This window comes from Alligator mississippiensis, chromosome 1, assembly GCF_030867095.1.
Source record: "Alligator mississippiensis isolate rAllMis1 chromosome 1, rAllMis1, whole genome shotgun sequence".
Classification (NCBI taxonomy): Eukaryota; Metazoa; Chordata; order Crocodylia; family Alligatoridae; genus Alligator; species Alligator mississippiensis.
This window is the reverse complement of record NC_081824.1, coordinates 272,543,382-272,562,913: the sequence shown is the minus strand read 5'-3', so window position 1 is coordinate 272,562,913 and position 19,532 is coordinate 272,543,382. Positions and strand designations below refer to the sequence as shown.

The 19,532-nt window shown below is 40.2% G+C and overlaps 1 long non-coding RNA gene across 1 annotated transcript in view; it reads right to left on the bottom strand.

Annotated features, from left to right (window-relative positions):
* The window catches only part of LOC109280392 (uncharacterized), a 249,778-nt gene extending 230,770 nt beyond the window's left edge, over nt 1-19,008 (bottom strand). The window contains exons 1-2 of the long non-coding RNA XR_009459034.1: nt 18,763-19,008; nt 17,289-17,441 (exon numbers count right to left, since the gene is read on the bottom strand). This is a non-coding gene — a long non-coding RNA (uncharacterized LOC109280392). The remainder of the gene's footprint in view (nt 1-17,288; nt 17,442-18,762) is intronic.
* Between the last annotated feature and the right edge of the window lie 524 nt (nt 19,009-19,532).

Below are 19,532 nucleotides of genomic sequence, written 5' to 3'. Positions count from 1 at the left end.
GGGCTTCCCAATAAAATCGCCCCTCTCCTTGGGGCTGGGGTCTATGTACCCTGCACGCGATCTGGGGTCTATGTCCCCTGTCTGCAACCTACTGGTTGCGCTCCTCGCCCTCCTGGTGCTGCAACCTACTGGTTGTGCTCCTCGCCCTCCTGGCGCTCCTGCACTGGCGTGCAAGCTGAGCCTTCACTGGCGTCGTAAAATTAATGTGCCCTCTTGGCGCTAGCCTGCACCCTCACTGGCGCTAGGGCACCCCACCCCTCTGGGGTCCCGTTGAGGCACCTATGAGGTACCTATGAGGCTCAGCCGCTCCTCTCTGAGCTAACCTGACCCCATGACTCTGCCCTGCAACTCTCAGGGCCGAGCGCGCCCTCACCGGCGCCGGGGCCTCACACTCCCTTGTGAGCCCCCGATGAGGACACTGCGCCCTCCTCGGGCACTGGGGTCCCCACACTCCTGTGGGGCCCTTTATGAGGTCAATGCACCCTCCTGGCGCTAGAGCACCCCACCCCTATGGGGTCCCTATGAGGTACCTATAAGGTACCTATGATTGAGGTCAACACACCCTCTTGGTGCTGGGGATCCCCACACTCTCTGGGGTCCCTATGAGGTACCTATACGGTACCTATGAGGTCTCCTCCAACCCCTACAGTCTCACCCAAGCCTCCAGATGTAATATCACAACATCACAGCAAAACCACAAGCCCCTAGGCTATAACATAACTACAAGCCGCATGGCCATAACTTAGTATCATGGCTCAAGCCTCCAGGGCTATCATGAGCTATACTTGCAACTCAGGCTTTTTCCCATATCTTGGCTGAGGGAGCTCCTGCCTCTCCAGCTGCTGGCAGAGAACTGCCAGCCTGGCCTCAGCCCCGGGCTTTATAAGGGCCAGGCCCTGCCCCCTACAGGCAGCTGGCTCCCCTTAGTTGCTCCGGCAACCCGCAGCTGTGTTTGTTACCCTGGCAACCTGCAGCTGTGCTCAATTGGCTCTGCCAGGGCTCTCTCCCTGGCAGTTTCTCCTCTCTAGGAGCAGGCACTGAGGTGTCCTGCGACATCTTCCGTAAGGACCTCTGCAAGGACCACAGAGACATGAATTGGTTAATAGCACACTGAGTATTCCCAGTGAGGGCATGGAGGTACAGGGAGGGATGAGGGATTTGACCCAATTGCACTAGGGAAGCCTGCCAAGAAGAAACAGAGACCATTGTCCATTGTCTCCTATGGTACTGCCTGTATGCCAAGGGTGTGTGGAAAAAAGTAAGCCGACTCCTTGGAGTGACAGGCGTAAGGTCAATGACAAGGGAGGCAGCACTGTATGGACACCTGACTGAGCAGCAGGGGTCCCAGACAACGTGCTTCAACCACTTTGTGTTTTGCATCAGAAGCACCCTGTGGCAATACAGGAACCTCCTGCTATACAGGCACCCCAAGCTCAAGGAAACAGACTGTGTTAGAATGTTTCTGAGTGAACTCTATTCCTACCACTGGAAACTGGTGAGAGAGGATGAAGAAGATGCAGTCAACTCCACCTGGAAAAGTGACACCTGGCACAGGTTGTTCAAAGACCCTCATGGGAGGGAAGTGGACAGGGAGAACAAAGAGGACAGAGATGCAACTGGACCTGGAGACAGCGAGAAGGACTACAACAGGAACAGTGGAAGTAACAGCGACAAGGACAGTGAATGAACTGGAAATGTAAATCGCCAATCGGGGCTTGGCCTAAGAGACTGTGTTTGAGTTAGGGGAGGGTAGATGCGCAGGGGCAGAGGGGAGTGGGTGCATTTATTATAATGGGAACGTGGGCTTCTTAATGTTGTTTAAGATGTGTGATGGAAAGTTAATGATAGAGGTGTGTCTGTGTGTGTATGTATGTACACACACACACACACATATATGTGTGTGTGTGTGTGTGTGTGTATATATATATATATATATATATATATATATATATAAACTCTCTCTCTCTTTCTCAATATATTTTAATTAAAAAAAAAATCAATTTTTATGGTAGGTTCTCATCAGTCTGTTTGTCCCGTATGAGCCATATACTTTATAGAGACACTCAGTATTGACTGCTTTTAATCAGCTTTATAGTTGGTCCCTTCTGCTCAGCACATGTTACTTTCAGCAGCAGTTTATTGATAGATAATGTATTTAGTGAGGTTTCTTGTATGTGCATGGAAGACGAGGGGCTTTTACTCCATGCTGATTGGGGGAAAAACCCCTCATTTTATCTTTGAGTAAATATGGCATATAGAGTAAGGGGATTAAGATAGAGTTTCTGGATGGAACATTTTTCAATTTTTTTAAAGTCTTATCCATATTAATATAGGCTATTTTTTTCAATGAATTGTAAAGTAGTTTATAATGAGAAAATTACTTAGTTAAGTAATTTTTGGCTGTGTGATGAAATAAGTTAATAATGAATACATATATCAACTGATATATATATATATAGAGAGAGAGAGAGAGAGAGAGAGAGAGAGAGAGAGAGGATGTGGGATTTAGGTACAGCATAGGCTAGGACTCCCATGGGCAGGGTGTGCAGAAGAGATGGGCATATGGGCAGGTGGGGTTAGGCATCTGGGAGTGGGACAAGTGGGTGCGGGCTGAAGCCAGGGCTGGGACAGTGGGACAGTGACAGCGTGGGGCCTGGGCCTGGGCCCAGGCCCAAGCTGCGTTCTGCTCCTCACATGTCCTATGTGGTGAGTGGAGCATGGGTCTGCCCTGGGCCCTGTCACACTGTCATAGTCCTGCAATCCTGCCTCCAGCCCCCACCTACCTGTCCCACTCCCAGACACTGCCCCCTGCCCACATGTAGCCCCATCACATCTGCCCAGTCAAGCACACCCTGTGTGCAGGGGTCCCAACCAGTTTCCATGGAGACCTTGCCCACACGCTCCATCTGGCACCCCTGGGCCATCCACCTATTGCCCCCATCCCTCACTGCACTGGGCTGGGGCAGCAACCCTCCTCCCTCTCAGCTCTCCCCTGCCCACCTCCAACCAGCCCACAACAGCTCACTAAAATTCCTAAAGTGGCCCTCCACCCAAAATAATTGTTCACCCCTGCTTTAGTGTAACATGAGTGGGATAACATGGATCAGAGATAATCCTGCCCTGAGTGGCGTAACTTTGAGCCACCTAACGAGTTTCAGGTGTTAATGTATGGACAATCCAGGTGTTAAGAGCTCCAGGAGCCACCCACAATTACCATATAACAACGCTGTCAGAGAAAAAAAAGAGACCGCACAAAGATAGCAAATACAGTCCTTTAGGTGGAAACTGTTTTATGATCCCATGGCATTTGTTTATTTTAGATTTGGGAGACTATTATTCAGGTTTAGTACTGATAATGTATTTTGTTCTAGTATAACAAAATAGCAAGTGAAATGTATGTGCCATGTGTAGAAACTGGATATGCAAGTCTTTTGGTTGCAATGGGATTACATACAACTGAATTCTTTATCCATTTAAACACTTTCCCCATGATTTCTAAACAATAGCTTCTATGGATAGAAATCCCCTGACCATGTGATATTAGCTGGATAGAGGACTTAGTTGGCAGGGCAGGAATCCCTCTTGTTCTTCATTCTTAGGGTTCTTAAAGTGATCAATTATAATCTTTCTGATATATAGCTGGTATCTAGTCCTTTGTTCACAGAGGTAGATAAAAAAGCTCCCATTGACTTTAATGCTTATAGGATTAGGCTCTTAATAAAAAAAAAACCTCTTGTAATAACAGAAGTTCTAAAATAGCTGATTCTACATTGTGAGGTCAATACGTGGAGTATCTTTAGATCAAATGTGAGCACGGTATGTTTGCACATCATCTCATCAAGTTTGGGAGATGGTCCCTGATTTAGAAATAGAGATAATATTTAGGCAAAATTTCATATCAATACCCAAAGCAAAACGTAAAGCTGCCTGCAGGTGGATCTATGATATGCATAGACATTTTTTTCAAATATGTTTTTATGATTAAGGTACTTCAATAGCTATTCTTTCACTTCTTTAGCCAAGGCATACAATATTCATTAAAATCAGATATTTGAGAACATGTTTGTGGTTTAACTATTATGTTAGGTACAATGTTGTACAACAAGGTAGAATGTTGATGAAATTGTTGCAGGGGGAAAATTCATTTGGGAAAAAGAATAGGTCTGACTGCAGTGGCTGAGGGCTTTGCAAGCACCAAGAACCCTCAGCTCCAGCTTTTCCTTTTCCTTTTCTCATGTCCTTGTTGTGACAAAATATTTAGCAGAATTCATAGATTCATTGGAATCTGACAGGGCCATGCCATGAGCACTTTTGCTATGGTCTCAAACTTGCGACCTCTGAGCTGTCATCTCCAACTTAAGTCATGAATCAGCTTGCATCAAGTACTCAGGATCTAACAGACCCAGGACCTAAAATTCCAATGATACCAAATATTAGCAGCTTCTGATATTCCCTAGTTTTTGTCTATCACTATACTGTTTTCTCTTACACAGAGATGACCAGAATTTTTTTCTGTAAAATGTGTTCTTGAAGTGAAAATACTGTTCACATCACTTGCAGTTACTCTTTCACTGGGAAGCTGCTTCAGTTTTTGGATGAATTTGCAGGGAGGAAGGACAGTCATCTCTAAATAGCCAATAGCTATTCTTAGGCCATGGCATGTGGGAAAAGCAGGTTGAAGTTCTTGCTCTGTCTTAAAGACCTTGAGGGCCCTTATAGACATCATATTTATGGTATGATAAATGTGATGCTTTTGTTTACACAGATCATGGCAGTATAGCATCATCCTAGTCTATATAACTTGTGTCAAATTATTATTTCTGTTAGGTACTTAAAGACCTACTGCCATAGTATCTGAGTACCTCAAATTAAATCATAACAAATAATGTGTACCTAATCTGTGTCAGTTTACAATATGTGAACTAAGCTGCCTCTGAGCAAAATAAGACATCTCTGATCAACCCTCTGCTAAAATTCCCCAAACTAATGTGACCCAGAAATGTCATCAGATAGCACCTAGGCCAGACTGTAAAAATAAGCAAAATAAAAACTAAACAGTGGTGAAGACCATTTGCCTTAATTCCTACTACTGTTAGGAACTGCCTACCAATGTGCTGGCAATGCCAATTTTTGTGCTAGAAAACAAGATTTCCAAATGAACAGCAGTGTGCGAGGCTACACAATATTTTTCACCATGAGTGCCTAAGGTTGTACTCTTCCATTAAGTAGCACTCCACTTAATGGGATTATCTAAAGTTCCCAAAGGCTATAGCAACTAAATGACCCAGAGGTGCTTATATCCAAAATTTGGACTCTCATAACCCTTGCTCAGTTGTTGGCTAACTCTGGCCATACCTAAAGACTTGATGCATCTAAGTATTTACAACTAAAATTCTCTGCAAGCCTAATTTTGTTTCTTGACATGCTCAGTAGTACTTCAGCCCTGACTGGGCTGAACAGCATGGTGCCTAACTCATGTCCAGGCTCTGTGGCAATTCTTTTATTAGGGATTTGTCAGCCTATCTTGCCTAAGTGGTTTGGTTGCCTCAGTACAAGGTTACCAGATCAGACAACTATTTCAGTTCATTATCTAATTATTGTTTACTATAAAACAGAAATGATGCTAAACAGGGACTGTCTAGCCCAATAATTTTTAATTTTTAAAATGAAAAATAGCTTAATGGGAAAGAGTGTTCCCACTTTACAATAATCTTTAGTGTAGTGGTTAGGGACATTTTTGGGGGCAAGATATATGGATCTGAATCAGTGGTGGCAGGGAACTGAACCCAGGTCTTTGTTGGTTATTGGATAAAAGGAATGTACAAATATAATCATCACCTCCCTCCTCCTCCTGGAGTAGAATTTTCTTGGAATAAAGTAGTAACCACTAGTTCTCAGCTTACCATGCTGGTTTTAGTCTGATGGATGCATGTACCTATAAAATATTTAAGTATATATCCTGCTGTGGGAGCCAGGTGCCTAAAAGTTAAATTCTATATCATTCAACTTCCCAACACCTAAAGTTCTGTTGTAGATCTGGGCCTAAATTACTCACAAGCACATGTTGATGCTCAGAAGCCTTGTACTCTAAAGTCATTTAAACCCTGATCCATAAAAGGTAGGTATTTAAATAGGTAACTGTCTTTTTAAGCACTTAGGGTGTCTTTACATGTGCTCTGGGGATGGATGGCGGTGGGTGGGGGTGCTTTAAATAAAACAGCTCCAAGAACATGCTAATTAACACTTGATTCAGTCTGCTTTGATGTGCTGTAATTGCAGTGCTTCAGAACAGCCTCCCCTCATGTCTACAGACACCTTTAGTCCCTTTGATTTCATATAGGAGCATTTATAGACATGCTCCGGGAGGTGGTGTTTTAAGTAGCACAGCTCTGAGAGTCGCACTAATTAAAGCACTCAGGGTATTAGCTGTATCAGCATTCCCGCTCAGAAATATCATGACGGGGGTGATTTAACTAAAGCTTGTTGAACGAGCTTTAGTTAAAAGCACTCCACCACCATTTTTCGGTGAGGGGACAACAATACACGCGGTGCTGGAGTCAGCTAGCATGCAATAATTACCAGACTCCAGAAGACTCGATTAATTGAATCTATCCCAATGTGCTGTAATTAGAGCACATTGTAGCAGCCTCCCTGCACATGTCTAGGAGCTCTACGTGTCTAAATACTGTGGATCTGGCTGTAAGATACTTGAAAATCTTATCCTAATCACATGTTTGAAAACATAAATAAAGCAGCTGGGTTTGCAAAAGGCTTAAGCACACATCAGCTCCAAATGGCTTCACTGAAATGCAAGCTAATACATTTTTGCCCCTATTTATGAATTTAAAAGTTTAATGGTTAAGTGCCCCTTAAAAAAATCTTAACGTTCTGCATACCTTTTACTCCTTTTATTCCTGCCCATCTCCCTGGCACACACAGACCACTTTCCACTTATGGAAAATATGTGCATTTTCCGTAAGGAAAAAGATTCTGAAGAGATAGTATCTTATAAAAGAGAGCACTGGATTGGCAAATAACCAGTTAAGTAAAATTTCTTAGTCAATTTTTATGGAAAATTTGTAGCATGAATTCCACATACACGCAAATTACAAGAGTGTTTGGAATCATGCTGTAAAGCTTTCGAAGAACAGATTTGGCATTGAAGATTTCCCTCTATGTAAAAAGAATAGTATTTTTTAGTTAATCTCATTGAATTTTTTAATGATATACTTGTCGAGCACTTACCACACATTTTTTCTTTCTTTGAATCCTTTCAGCTATACAGCCTGTTCTATATCAAAGGAAATAATCTAAATCAAATGTAGAAGTCAACATTTTAGTTTGACAAGTGTCAGTTTTACTCCTATTTCCTTATCTCTTATCCCAGTTTCAATGCATCTTTAAAAATAAGCAAATCCTCTAGTCTCAACACACAATAGTTTGAATTTCTATTACAATTTTTATGCCATTATCAACATTCTTTGGGATTTCTATGAAATGATGTTTGAAAAAAAATCATAAGAATATAATAGATTATGTTGTTTACAATGTGTAATATCAATTAGATAATTATAAAGATTCCACATACTTATGGTTTAGAACAGGATTCAGCAACACACCTACAGAAGAAGCCGTGGATGTGGACCTGGAGGCTTTGGCCTTTGCCTGTGCTGCGACTAGGCAGTGAGGAGCTCTGCCAGGCTCGGACAGCTTCTATCTGTGCCTGCGCCTCTGTCGCTTCTCCTTACTCCCCCAGCTCTGGTCTGATATGGGTTGGGTAGTTTTTGATGGTGCATCAGCAGCAAGGGGTTTTGCCTGTAGCCATACCACATCCAAGAAATGGGAGCTGCACCCAAACCACCAACATTTTCTCTAGGCGCCCTGTTACCTGGCTCTATTGTGGGTGCACCTTCCAGCCCATAAGGAGTTACACCACAGCCAGGCATCTGCAAACTGGGTTCATATTGTGGCCACTGCTCTCTCAACCCCACTCAGCAGTGGCATGGGCACTGCTTCAAGCTGGTGGGGAGCTGCTCTGAGTGCAGGAAATGAGGGGTTTGCTGAAACTACAGCTAGGAAATTTGTGCAAAATTGTTATTTGTCCCTTTCTGCCACCTTAAAAGACTCAAATTAATCACCCTACCTGAGGCAAATAAATAAACCTTCCTGATTAAAGTTAAGAAGTTTTGCCTCAGTATGGTCTGTAGGACCCTTACCAGCTTCTTTTTTTACAGAAAATTTATTTTGTGGTTGATACTCTCATAATACATGATATCATAGTCCATTTTAAACTAATGACATTTTTGAAAGACAACCACAGGGACTGCAATTGAAAACAGGCTGCAGTACACCATGCCATATCTGAAAATCAGTGCAACTCACAAAGATAACCATTGGTTAAATAATATGCTGCAACTGAAGAGCATTATACATCTCCTCCCTATTTAAGCAAAACTCTCTAAATTAATTCAGTAATCTGAGCAAGTAAGATTCATTCCATCTGCATCTACATTTTATGGAAAGATGCCAGTAAAAATGTGGGTTGCTACTGAGAACAGCAAAGATGGAAGTGTAGTTTCTTGGCATGGCTCTACTGAGATGGCAAGTTACATACATTTTGTTTCTTTATTCCTTAATGTTGGAATTTTATGGTCTCTGAGGTTTTGGTAAGACTCTGTCAGTGTTGTTAGGGGGATAAGGCATTATGAGTCATGTAAGGCTCCCTCAGTTTGGATGGTCTGTACACATGCCGTCAGGATACCATTTGTGACATTGTGACCTTAAAAACCTGATGGTTACCAGAAAGAGACCACAGGCTTCAGTTCTTAGTGGCAAAGGGCTCAGCCAGGTTTGTCATCTAGAAACAAGCCTAGAAAGTAGACACTATCATCTATGACAAGCTGCCCCATGATATTAGCCAGGTCATTTGTAGGCCTGGTACAGGCATGAACATAACCCTAAGCTCAGTACAAACTATTAAAGCCCCTTTTCATACACAAATCAAAAATTTGTGTTTACAGTATACCAGCTACTAAAACCTATTTAGGTGACATCCTCCATATCCTTCTACTCTCAAATTAGTGGACATCTGTGCTCAGGCCACTTTGAACTTTGTTCTGTACTCGTCTCAGGAATTCACTCTCTGTTAGCTTTCGAGGCTCCTCTAAAACTAATTAAGTACGTTCTGAGCACTTTCATGCAAGCCATGTATGGTATGCCCAGTTCTGTATTCTTTGGGGCCTACATCAGTTCAAGTGGTAAACTGGGCCTCCATATATAATTTACATCTGCACTGACCAGTGGTTGTATTAGTGCATACTCTAGCAAGGTTTACAATGTTATGCACCACATTTGATTTCTGTTCATTTGAATGACTACATTCACCGTCAGCTAGGATTTGGCTCTCTGTATCTACTCTGCAGTCAAGCAAAATTCCACAATGGATATTTTGACTAAGTAAAATACTGCACAATCTGTTTTCCATGAGTCCAACATTTCTGACATTTCCCATCAGTGTTACAAGATTGTGTCTTTACCTGCAAAGCAGCCTAAGCGTTGAAGAAAGGAGGCTACACTACTCAAAGGATGTAATAAGGGGCAAGTTTCCCACACACACAAGGAAGTTTCAGGAAATAGCATAATACTGCCTTGTATTCTGTCAAAGCATAATTGAAATATGCTTGTGTTCCTTGTGTTCTGTCAGTACCTGTAGCAATGGAGCTCTGTACCAACTTCCATGGTGAATTGTGTCTAAATGAAACAAATGAGTCCAAGATAAATCAATTGCAGATTATTGTGATAAAATTGAAGTAAAATAAATTTGTCTTTAGATATATAAGAGTACATTGAGTATAAGTAACAGGGAATCTAGGTAAAAGAATGTCAAAATATACTTGTTGATTTAATCCATCATAAAATTATTTTATCTGGTTCAGATTGTGATGTGAGAAGCACAAGTAATTACCTAACTACTGACAAGTTTCCTTTCTTGTTTACCTTTCCTATATTTTCAGGGAAAAAAGAAGATTCTGTCTCATGCTTTTCAAACCACTAGAAAGAGATTGGAATTAAGATGCTTGGAGAGAGACTAATTGGGAATTCAGTGTATGGTTTACATTGGATAATATAGTAGCTTGAAATGTTCTTCTGTTATTTTTTCTAAAATGTCACTAGAAGATTCCAACACTTGAAAACTATTTTTGAAACTAAATATTTCAATGAAAAATAACACCTTATCATCAGATTGTATTTTAATTGACACAAAATTTCAATAAGAAATGGAAAGCTATTATCATGATTTCATTTTCATTTTTTGATCAACTGTACTTATTTATTTCTGCATCAGACTCTCATTTGGATTAATCAAAAGATAATAAAATCTACCATCCGTTTTCAATGCATCTACCCACAAAGTGAGGTATTATTCAGTGTTTACTGCTTCAACTACATAAAATGAAAATGAATTCATGCAAATGCTATGGGACAACTTTTGTCATCCTTCCTCAGGCTGTCATATTGTTATACAGATAACTATATGTTTCAGTTGTTCAGCGTAACAAAGCCTAACTCTGTATGTTACAGGGAATTGTTTATGAAAATGATCAAGAATTAAAGATAGAAAATCTGAATTATTTCTAAGACAAAGAAATACAGACACCACCATGGGTGGATACACGATTTTGAAAGCAGGGGGTGCAGATGGCATGGCATATCGTAACATATAACACAACAATTTTCCTCCAGTTAAAGAGAAACTAGAAACTTTACTAATATGGTAGGGAAGCAGCACTATATCATTCAGTTTAAGATCAAAGCAAAAAATAAATATTGGACAGTGCACTGTTTTGCTATAGTATATACAGCATTTAAAAAAAAGACAACAAACTAGGCAAAAAATAGTCAAAACATTTTGTATCATTAGTCCCATGAGGCGATTATACACATGTAAGCGCTGCAGCGCAGGGCACTTTGAAAAGCACGTGGTGCTGCAGCACTTACCATTGTCTAAGTGACAAAATACACGTCAGCACTGAGAAAATGGCAGCGATGCACTTTTGAACTAAAACACATAAAAGGTGCATATACAACTCCACGTGATGCAGCACTGTGTGCATCTGCTCTGCACGTGAGCTGACTCGATTAATCGAGTCTGCTCCGAAGCAGTGGATCTCCGGCACATCATGTGACCAAAAAGTATGAATGCCCATAGTCATTATAGTTAACGGCCATCTCTTATTATTCAGATTCATTCAATAGAATCTAGCCTTTTTGAGTGTCTTAGTGACTCCAATACTTCTCTGTCAGTCAGTTCTATATCTGTGTTATGATTACTGGCTTTAAAACAGTCTGCAAGGCTTTAAAACAGAAGACAGACATTACCAGGACTGGCTAACAGACAGCAAAATTGCAGAAGAAGGGACAGTCTGAACAGTGTAACATGAAAACCATGAAAAAGGAGAGAGGTTTCTTAATATCTGTAGAATGGAGATAGAAGACCAGAGATTAGCAGGAATCAGGGAAATGATAATGAAGTCAATTGATGCCCTCACTTGTACATGAAGAAAAATGCTGCTGCCTATCCCAGGCAGTTAGTTTTAATGTTTGGGTGGAGCAGAAATCAAAGTGGGTGCAACTGCACCCTTCTGGATTCTAGCCAATGGTTGTATTGACATCATACCCAGTAAACAAGGAAAAAGATGGATCAAAATTGAGTGCAACAAATTTAATTTAATTGGTACCCAAAAGAATGAGACGATATGCTATTCTGGTTATCAGCATTTTCTGAGGCTGTTGCTTAAAAGGAGTTACCCCCACCATCTTCTGGGATGTTCAGATTTACCAATGACACCACTAAGCCTTTACTACAATTCTAACGGAAGTCCAAGTCAGACTGGATCAGGGAGGGGGACCTACACAATACCACCATCAGTGTCAGCTTTGGCTTCATCCTGAGTACTACGCAGCATGGGAAAATTGTGTTTTTGCTGGCAGACATACTTCATGTAGCTTTTCCTGCTTTATATATACATATGACTTTCCTATTTTTCATTTGTGCACTTACTTTCTTTTCCCTTCTGTTCAATAAGAGCCTAGCTTAGCCGGCTAAGATTTCATCTTTTGCAACATTGGTAAGAGCCTGTAAACTGAAAGGGAATATCTTAAGTAGCGTAATGTCTGTATAAATTTGCCAGGTTTTGGATTGTCTGATAAGACCATGTGTTGTGTATCTGTCTTCTTCTAACAGTAAGATTGCAAATAAAAGTCAGCAGCAGAAATGGGAGCTGTACTTTCAGGTTTTTTTTTCTCTTCCCTTGTTTGTGTTTTGTTCTGTCTTCAGGAAAACAGGACCAACTTCAACAATAACAATCACAGTAGCCACAGCTTATCTCAAATACATTTTTCTCCTTTCCAACCAAAAAGATAGCTATTATGATCTTTTACACCATGTAAAAGGAAACAGGGTGTTTTTCCTTATAAAGGCTTTTTTACAGCTAAAGGGAAAAGGAATAAGGAATACTGTTAAAATGAAAGCCTTGTTAAATACTTTATGTTTCAAGTGTTTTAGCCCATTTTCCTTCTTTTTCTGTATCTTTCATAAAAATATTGAACAAGACTTTAATGGTGGTTTTTATGTGACTAACAGCCCAGATCTTTGTAGTCAAATCCTAAACCTTGTATAACTATTGAGTTAAATACACTAGCACCTTACTTCATGAGTAGTTCCTGCTAGAATTCACTGTACTATTTCAGTACCATTTGGAAGGTTGGTCAGATTTTGCCCCATATACTTGGGGTATGCAAAGCAGGCCCTATTTAATTTGGATTTGGATTCAGCCTGAATCAGGGATAGTGATTTGATTAGCTGATTTGGATCACTATTCCCAATTTTATTCGGCTGAATTCAAATCTGAAGATTCGATGCTAATTCAGAGAATCTGTGATTCGGATGCAGATGCAGCTTTAAATGTTTTTTCTACATACCTTGAGTTAGTAGGCACAGCTTGTGAAAGCTGCAATGCTGGGGCGCATGGAGCATCTGACAGGAGTGGGGGGGGGGCCTCCACATGCTCGGCAGTGAACCCACAAGTGGACTAGAAGTACTTCCAGTCCACTTCTGGGTCAGTAGAGGAGCATGCAGGCCCCCCCTGCCACCTGCCATCTCAGTGAGTAGCCATGAGGGGGACACTGGGTGCCCCCCCAGACCCAGGAGGCAGCAGTCATCAAGCCATGGGAGGCCCCCAGCGTGCTCCCCAGCAGACCCAGAAGTGGACCAGAAGTTCTTCTGGTCCACTTCTGGGTCTGCTGCCAAGGATGCTGGGGAGCCCCCCTGCACTTTTGAGGGACACTCCATGCACCCCAGCATCGGAGCACTCACGAACCCCTGCTACCTACAGGTATGTTGAAAAAACATTTAAAGCTGTGTCTATGTCCAAAACTCCAAATATTTCAGAATCTCTCCCAATCAATTCGGAGGGTTCCAATTCCTTTCAGAGAAATTAAAGAGTTCTATGATTCAATACGGATTTGGAGATTTGGCCACCGAATTGGGCAAAATCTCTGCCAAATCGAATCAGGGACTGAAGCTTCTCACAGCCCTACTGTATACCAAGGATTGTGGTGTTTTGAAGCACAGGGCTTTTTAATGGAACTTAGCTCTGAGCATGCATCACTTCCAAACAGGTCTGCACTACCACTATTGCAGCTGCAGTCGCTGCTCCCCCACCTTCTCTGCATTGCTTGGCTACTACCTAGGCTAAATCTTCCAAAATACCACTAACTACCCCCTACTTACTACTGAAACACCACAGATGCACCCTGTTTAATCAGGCCTGATAAAAAAGCCACAGACCATTGCTACTCTTCTCGATGCTATTACATTTTCTTGCTAACACACAAGCAACTGCTAAAAATTTGTAATATTATTGTGTTTAACCAAGCTATCACAGTTTCGATAGAGGTTTCTTTTTGAACCATAACTTAGGCTGCTACATTAGAATCCTATCAGGTGCATCTCATATGCTTTTATTTTTTGTTGGTTAAGCCAATACATTGTCTTTTTCTCCTTGGCCTTCCTAGTATATTGCTAAGCCAATGGATCTCTGTCTACAACTTCCTTTCACAGAAATGGGACTCATCAGCCTCTATGAACCAATATTTCCCACTTACTTTCAACTTCAGTGTCCCAAAGTTCCACCCCTCAGGGCATTCTGGCTTTATAATTTATATATTAAGGGACTTGGAGTAGTTGAAGTGAATGGATATACAGATTTTGTAAAAAAATCCAAAAAACAGGTGTGTTTAACTAGCCCAAGAAATATGTTCATCTAGACAGAATAATGACTGCTAAGAGGCATTTCCAGGACTCATCTTCTTTACCATTCTGGAGTATTCTTTAAGCCCAGGTCAGAATGCTCTAAGGGTTTTGGGTGCTTTCTGTAACTCTATCAGTATATGGATTCTTCTCAAGAGCATACAGTTTCTTTCTCACATCTATAGACACTTTCCTTCCATTATCTTTGACTAAAACTGGCTGAGGAGAGACCATGTCTTATCCCATGCCCTAGTGACAGGTGACTCCCCAGTCAGCTTCATTAAGTGATCCAAGACCCCACCATGTGATTTATTGCCTCACTAGAAGACCATAAGCTAGGCTTGGCCACCCTGTCAGTGTATCTATTGTATTGCACAGACCTACTCAAATATTAACACGTCTTGATAGTCCTTTCACACAACCCAGACATGACTATGTGACACACAACATTGCTCCATTGATCACTTTAAGTAAATTAATCCCTTGAGGTCAGGTAGCAAGCAGAACAAGAATAAAAAATGTAAACTAAGTTTCTCATAATAGTTCATGAAAAAAAATGCAGAAGTTAACCCCATTCTCCACACACATTTAATGAAGTATGGAAATAAAACAGAAGAATGCTTAGTGCTGTATAACTAATTGAGCTATAATGATATTTTAAGTAGAATTGAAAGTAAACATTTAAAGCCATTTCTATGACAGCATTGAAAATCATGTAGAGACTTCATGGTGCAGGGGAAACAAATGTAAGAAATGTAAGTTTTGCCTTTAGGGAGGAAAATTGTGTTGTTACAAGGGAAAGCATTTGAGTTATCTGAATTTCAAACCTTACAATAAGGGAAAAAACAAAACAAAACAAAAGCACTTTCCCAATAAAATACTATGATACAATATAAGTAAATAAATGATGTAACGGAAAAGACACAAACATATTATTCCTCAAACCTCCTGTGAAAATATGCTGAAAAATATTAAAATTAAATCAAGCATAACAACACTTTTTATTAATATGGTACAGAAATCTACAGGCCTCTGTACTTGGGCATGATGTGGCTGCCTCTAACTTGATTACTGCTTTCAGGAATAGATTGAATATTTATGTGGGGTGGCCAAATTTTATTTCTTTTTCATTCAATTCAAAGCATACCTACATGAACTAGTGCTTAGGGGACTTATAGGGTTGTAAATCAAAAAAAGACCATCAGCAAATATTCTCTTTACTCAGAAGCCATGTTGCCATCTAGATTATATAGAGATTTCTCTATGAAGTAAAGTAACAGAAGCTACTTTTTACATTCCTATCACAGCAGTGAATATTGTGAGACTGTCTGTTAGCTCACAGCTCTCTTATATTTTAACTGAAAGTAGATAATATTTTACAGTGAAAGCATGTCCCGTAGCTACTTTTTATTTGCATATTTCCTTTATCCCAGATAAAATTCTCTCTCTTCTTTTCTCTTCCTTCATCCCTGAGACAATTCCAGTATATTCACAGAAATTACATGTGGGAGGAATACAACACTAGGGATGCATTCCTACAATTGACTCAGCCTGGGGTCAACCGCAGGGCTGGGGCCTATGTGTCTACAGAGTAGTTATGTTTCTCTTATGAATTGTAAAAGACCAGATTTCATTCTCAAATGTTATATGGCTTTCAGTGAAGCAAACAGTAACAACTGAGGGAATTAGAATATAGGCCTTACTATTACAGTTAGCTGAAAAGGGTTGTGTCTAACAGAATTTTTTTTTGAAATGGAATGCTGTCATTCCTTGCAAAGGCAGCAGGTTATATACAGAGGGTTTGGGGGGGGGGAGGGGGGAGACAATTATACTGGGAAACACCCGTTTACTGACTGTGAAAAATAATTGCATCTATTGACTAACTACAGTTAAAGAATGGTAGCATTAGTCTGTCTTCAGGGTTTGTTTTTTCTTTTGTTATTGAAAAGATGCCAGGAGAACAAAATAAGTGTTACACAAACCACAGCCTTGCTTCAGGACAAAGAACTTCAAAAGGCTCAGTTAAACACACTAAAATTTGGATATTTACATGACCCTTCTATTGACAACTTTTTCTTAAAACAGAATTTAAAACCTTAAAAGTGTAAAGGGCACAATTAAGCTTTATCCCCCACAAGAAGGCAGGTCCAGAAAAAAAAAATCATTCTGGCACTTAGAAGTCCCAAACAATCTTAGGACCCTATTGTGCCAGGCAATATGTATAGAGATGGTCTCTAGCCCTGAAGAGCTACCCAAATATTACCTAAGAAAACTCAGAAACTTTACTTCACTTATAATCTCTTCAACGCGTAACTCACTTGGTTCTGGTAGCCACTTTCTGAAGGGATAGAGCCTCCTTCTGTATTATTTGGAGAACTACTCATTCTCTGTACACTGAGGACACCCCAAATATTCACTCATGTAAGGACCAAGTAGGAGCTGGCACAGAGAAACCTTGGGTAAGTCACCCAAATTATATGTTCCATTTTACCTATTCACCAAATATTGTAATAATGGGTATGTTAGAAGTGCAAAAAACAGAACCTTGAATGGATTTTATACCTCCCTTCCAACCTCATAATATAGAGATGTATTGGGAAGAGGGAAAAGGAGTTAAAAGTAAGTGGAGAAAACTAAGCTACCGTTAAACATTCTAAAATTCTATTGTAACTTGTTAGTTATCTTTTCTTCATGAAGAGCTTTCACAGAAGTCAATTATAAGATTGGCTATTGATTTCCATGTGAACAGAATCAGGCTTAAAATATAGAACTTTAAAGGGCTGGGGAATGACCATGTCCAAGGAGCTTGCTTACCATTGTGATTCACTTTTTTCAACAACCCCATGAGCCTAGAGAGACTTTAATATCAATGGCCAAATTAAAATTAGAAATAGAATAGCAATAAATAAATTCATTCAAAAATACTTCTAGGAAGTATTCTACAGAAAGCTAAAAAGCTTAGAAATGTGTTACCTACATTCTGAAAAATGGCCAGCTCCTAGACAGGGTATATCAGGCAAGGGGACTGCAAGGTGTCTTATCCACTTCATTCTTCCAATGTTCTGTGTCATGAAGGTCTTATTCATTCAATTCCAAAGCTAGTTGTACCCCTGTACACTTGGCCCCATTTCTAGGATTTAAAATAATTTACATGTAAGATAATGATACAGCTGAAATTATGGAAAGAGTCACTACATTACAACTAAAATATTTATACATTTAAATTTCTAGAAGTGTGTGAAGAGTCTGCAATTCTGAACACAATAGTGTAAAATGAAGTTTTGCTGTTGACTTCCATGAGTCCAGAATTTCATCCAGGTTTACAACCTGCCGTCACAGTGATTATTGATCATCCATCGAGCTATGTCTATCCTAGAGGGTAAACATTCTAAATTTTTAACCAATGGTACCTTTCTGCTAACTGTATCACATAAAAAGCAATTGTAGGGTTCAAAGAAGTCATTTTAACCATCAAGACTAGTGTACCTGACCTCTGTTGTGGCCAGATGTTCTATTTTTATATGGCTTTTTTAAAGGCCTGGGGGGAAGACTAGGGTTTTGTTATGAACAGGACTGTAGCAGTTATGGTAGATGGGGAAACCTTTAATTTCTGCTGAGCTGCAAGTTTTATGATTGTCTATTATCTAGATGCCTCTTTTTATGATTTTGACAAAGAAATATAGAAAAGTTACTATATTTTGTGCTTCAGGAATTTTGTAGGGGCAGAAAGTGGAACGCTAGTGCTCAGAGTTCAATACTGAAAAGGGGTAAGCACACTTAAAATCAATGTAATAAAGAGAAATAAATAAATCAATGTAAATGAAATAAATGTAAATAAAGGGAATTTAGCATTCTACTAGAATCACTTAGCAACTGAAAGGTCCGGACCCTCTTGATGGGGTCTGTTTCATGACATTTGACCACGCTGAGGCTTATATTCTTCTATATTTTGTTTTGTTTTTTTTACATACAGTAAGGAAGAAGGCTGGCCTGAGGAGCCTAACAAGATATAGAAAACACATAATATATATGAGAAATCGAAATGTTGACAATATTGCTGAGGTAGCTACAGAATATTATGTAAGTTGAAACATAGCAGTTGAGACAACTGGCTTATTGTGCTTCAGTGACATGAAATTTGTAGTAGACAATGACCAGTCTGCCCAATGTCCAGTATACCTAGCTTACATACTGCAGTTTTTCTTACATAAATACTTGTCATCTGAATAAGAGCTAAGCAACAGTTTTGGAGCAGCAATATAATGCAAAATATAAACTAATTTCATTCTACAGTTGTAAATGCTATAAAACATCCAAATATATTTCTCTTGGATTTTTCCCCTTAATAATGAACACCTTCTGAATTGCTAAATGTCTCATAAATTGAGGATGCATTCCTGAATATCTTTACTTAGGCAAATAGCACGTTTGATTTAATCCAGATTACTCACATAAAGAAGGGGTGTAGGATCAGGCCTTGATTACCAAAATGTCACAGATCTCTCCTTCATCCAAGAAATACAGCAGTGCTTAGGTAAAGCATAGATGATGTTTAGTTTCAAAGGTCTTCAAGAACTCTCATTCAGGTATGAACTGGATCAGATTCTCCATAGCTTGCAAAAGTTACTCGCATCCTAGCACCAGGTATCAAAGTCCATCTTTAATGCTGATTTGTGTGCACTGGGATTGTGAGGATTTGATTTGGTGGTTGTTTGACAGCCTCAACATGCTTCAGGTTTTATTATTGCCTGGTGGGGAGGGGGAACAAGAATAAACTTAGTTTAAATAACTAGCAAACTGGGGCATATTTTCAAATTAGCTTATAGCTGTGCTAGCTTTGTTGGTTACACTCTGAGGAAATGTATATTTATTTGCCATGCTAAGATTAGCAGAAGTACCAAAGACAGGCAATAAAATCTAAGGCCATGTTCTCACCTTTGTGAGACCTGATCTATTATTACATAGTTTACTTTAAGCAACATGATTGTAGATCTGTTCCTTGCATGTACACACAGTTGCCAATGCTGGGAATATGATCTAAGTAAATTAGAGTATGGGAAAGGGGCAGGAAAGACTGAGGGGGCTAATGGGTCTGCAGGGGGATTGGCAGGATCAGTGGGAAGATACCAGGTCCACAGGAAGGTTGGCAGGTCCAGAAAGGGGTGGTAGAGTTTGGGAGGTGGTGGGATAAGGAGGCTGGTGAGTCCAGAGGGGACAGGGG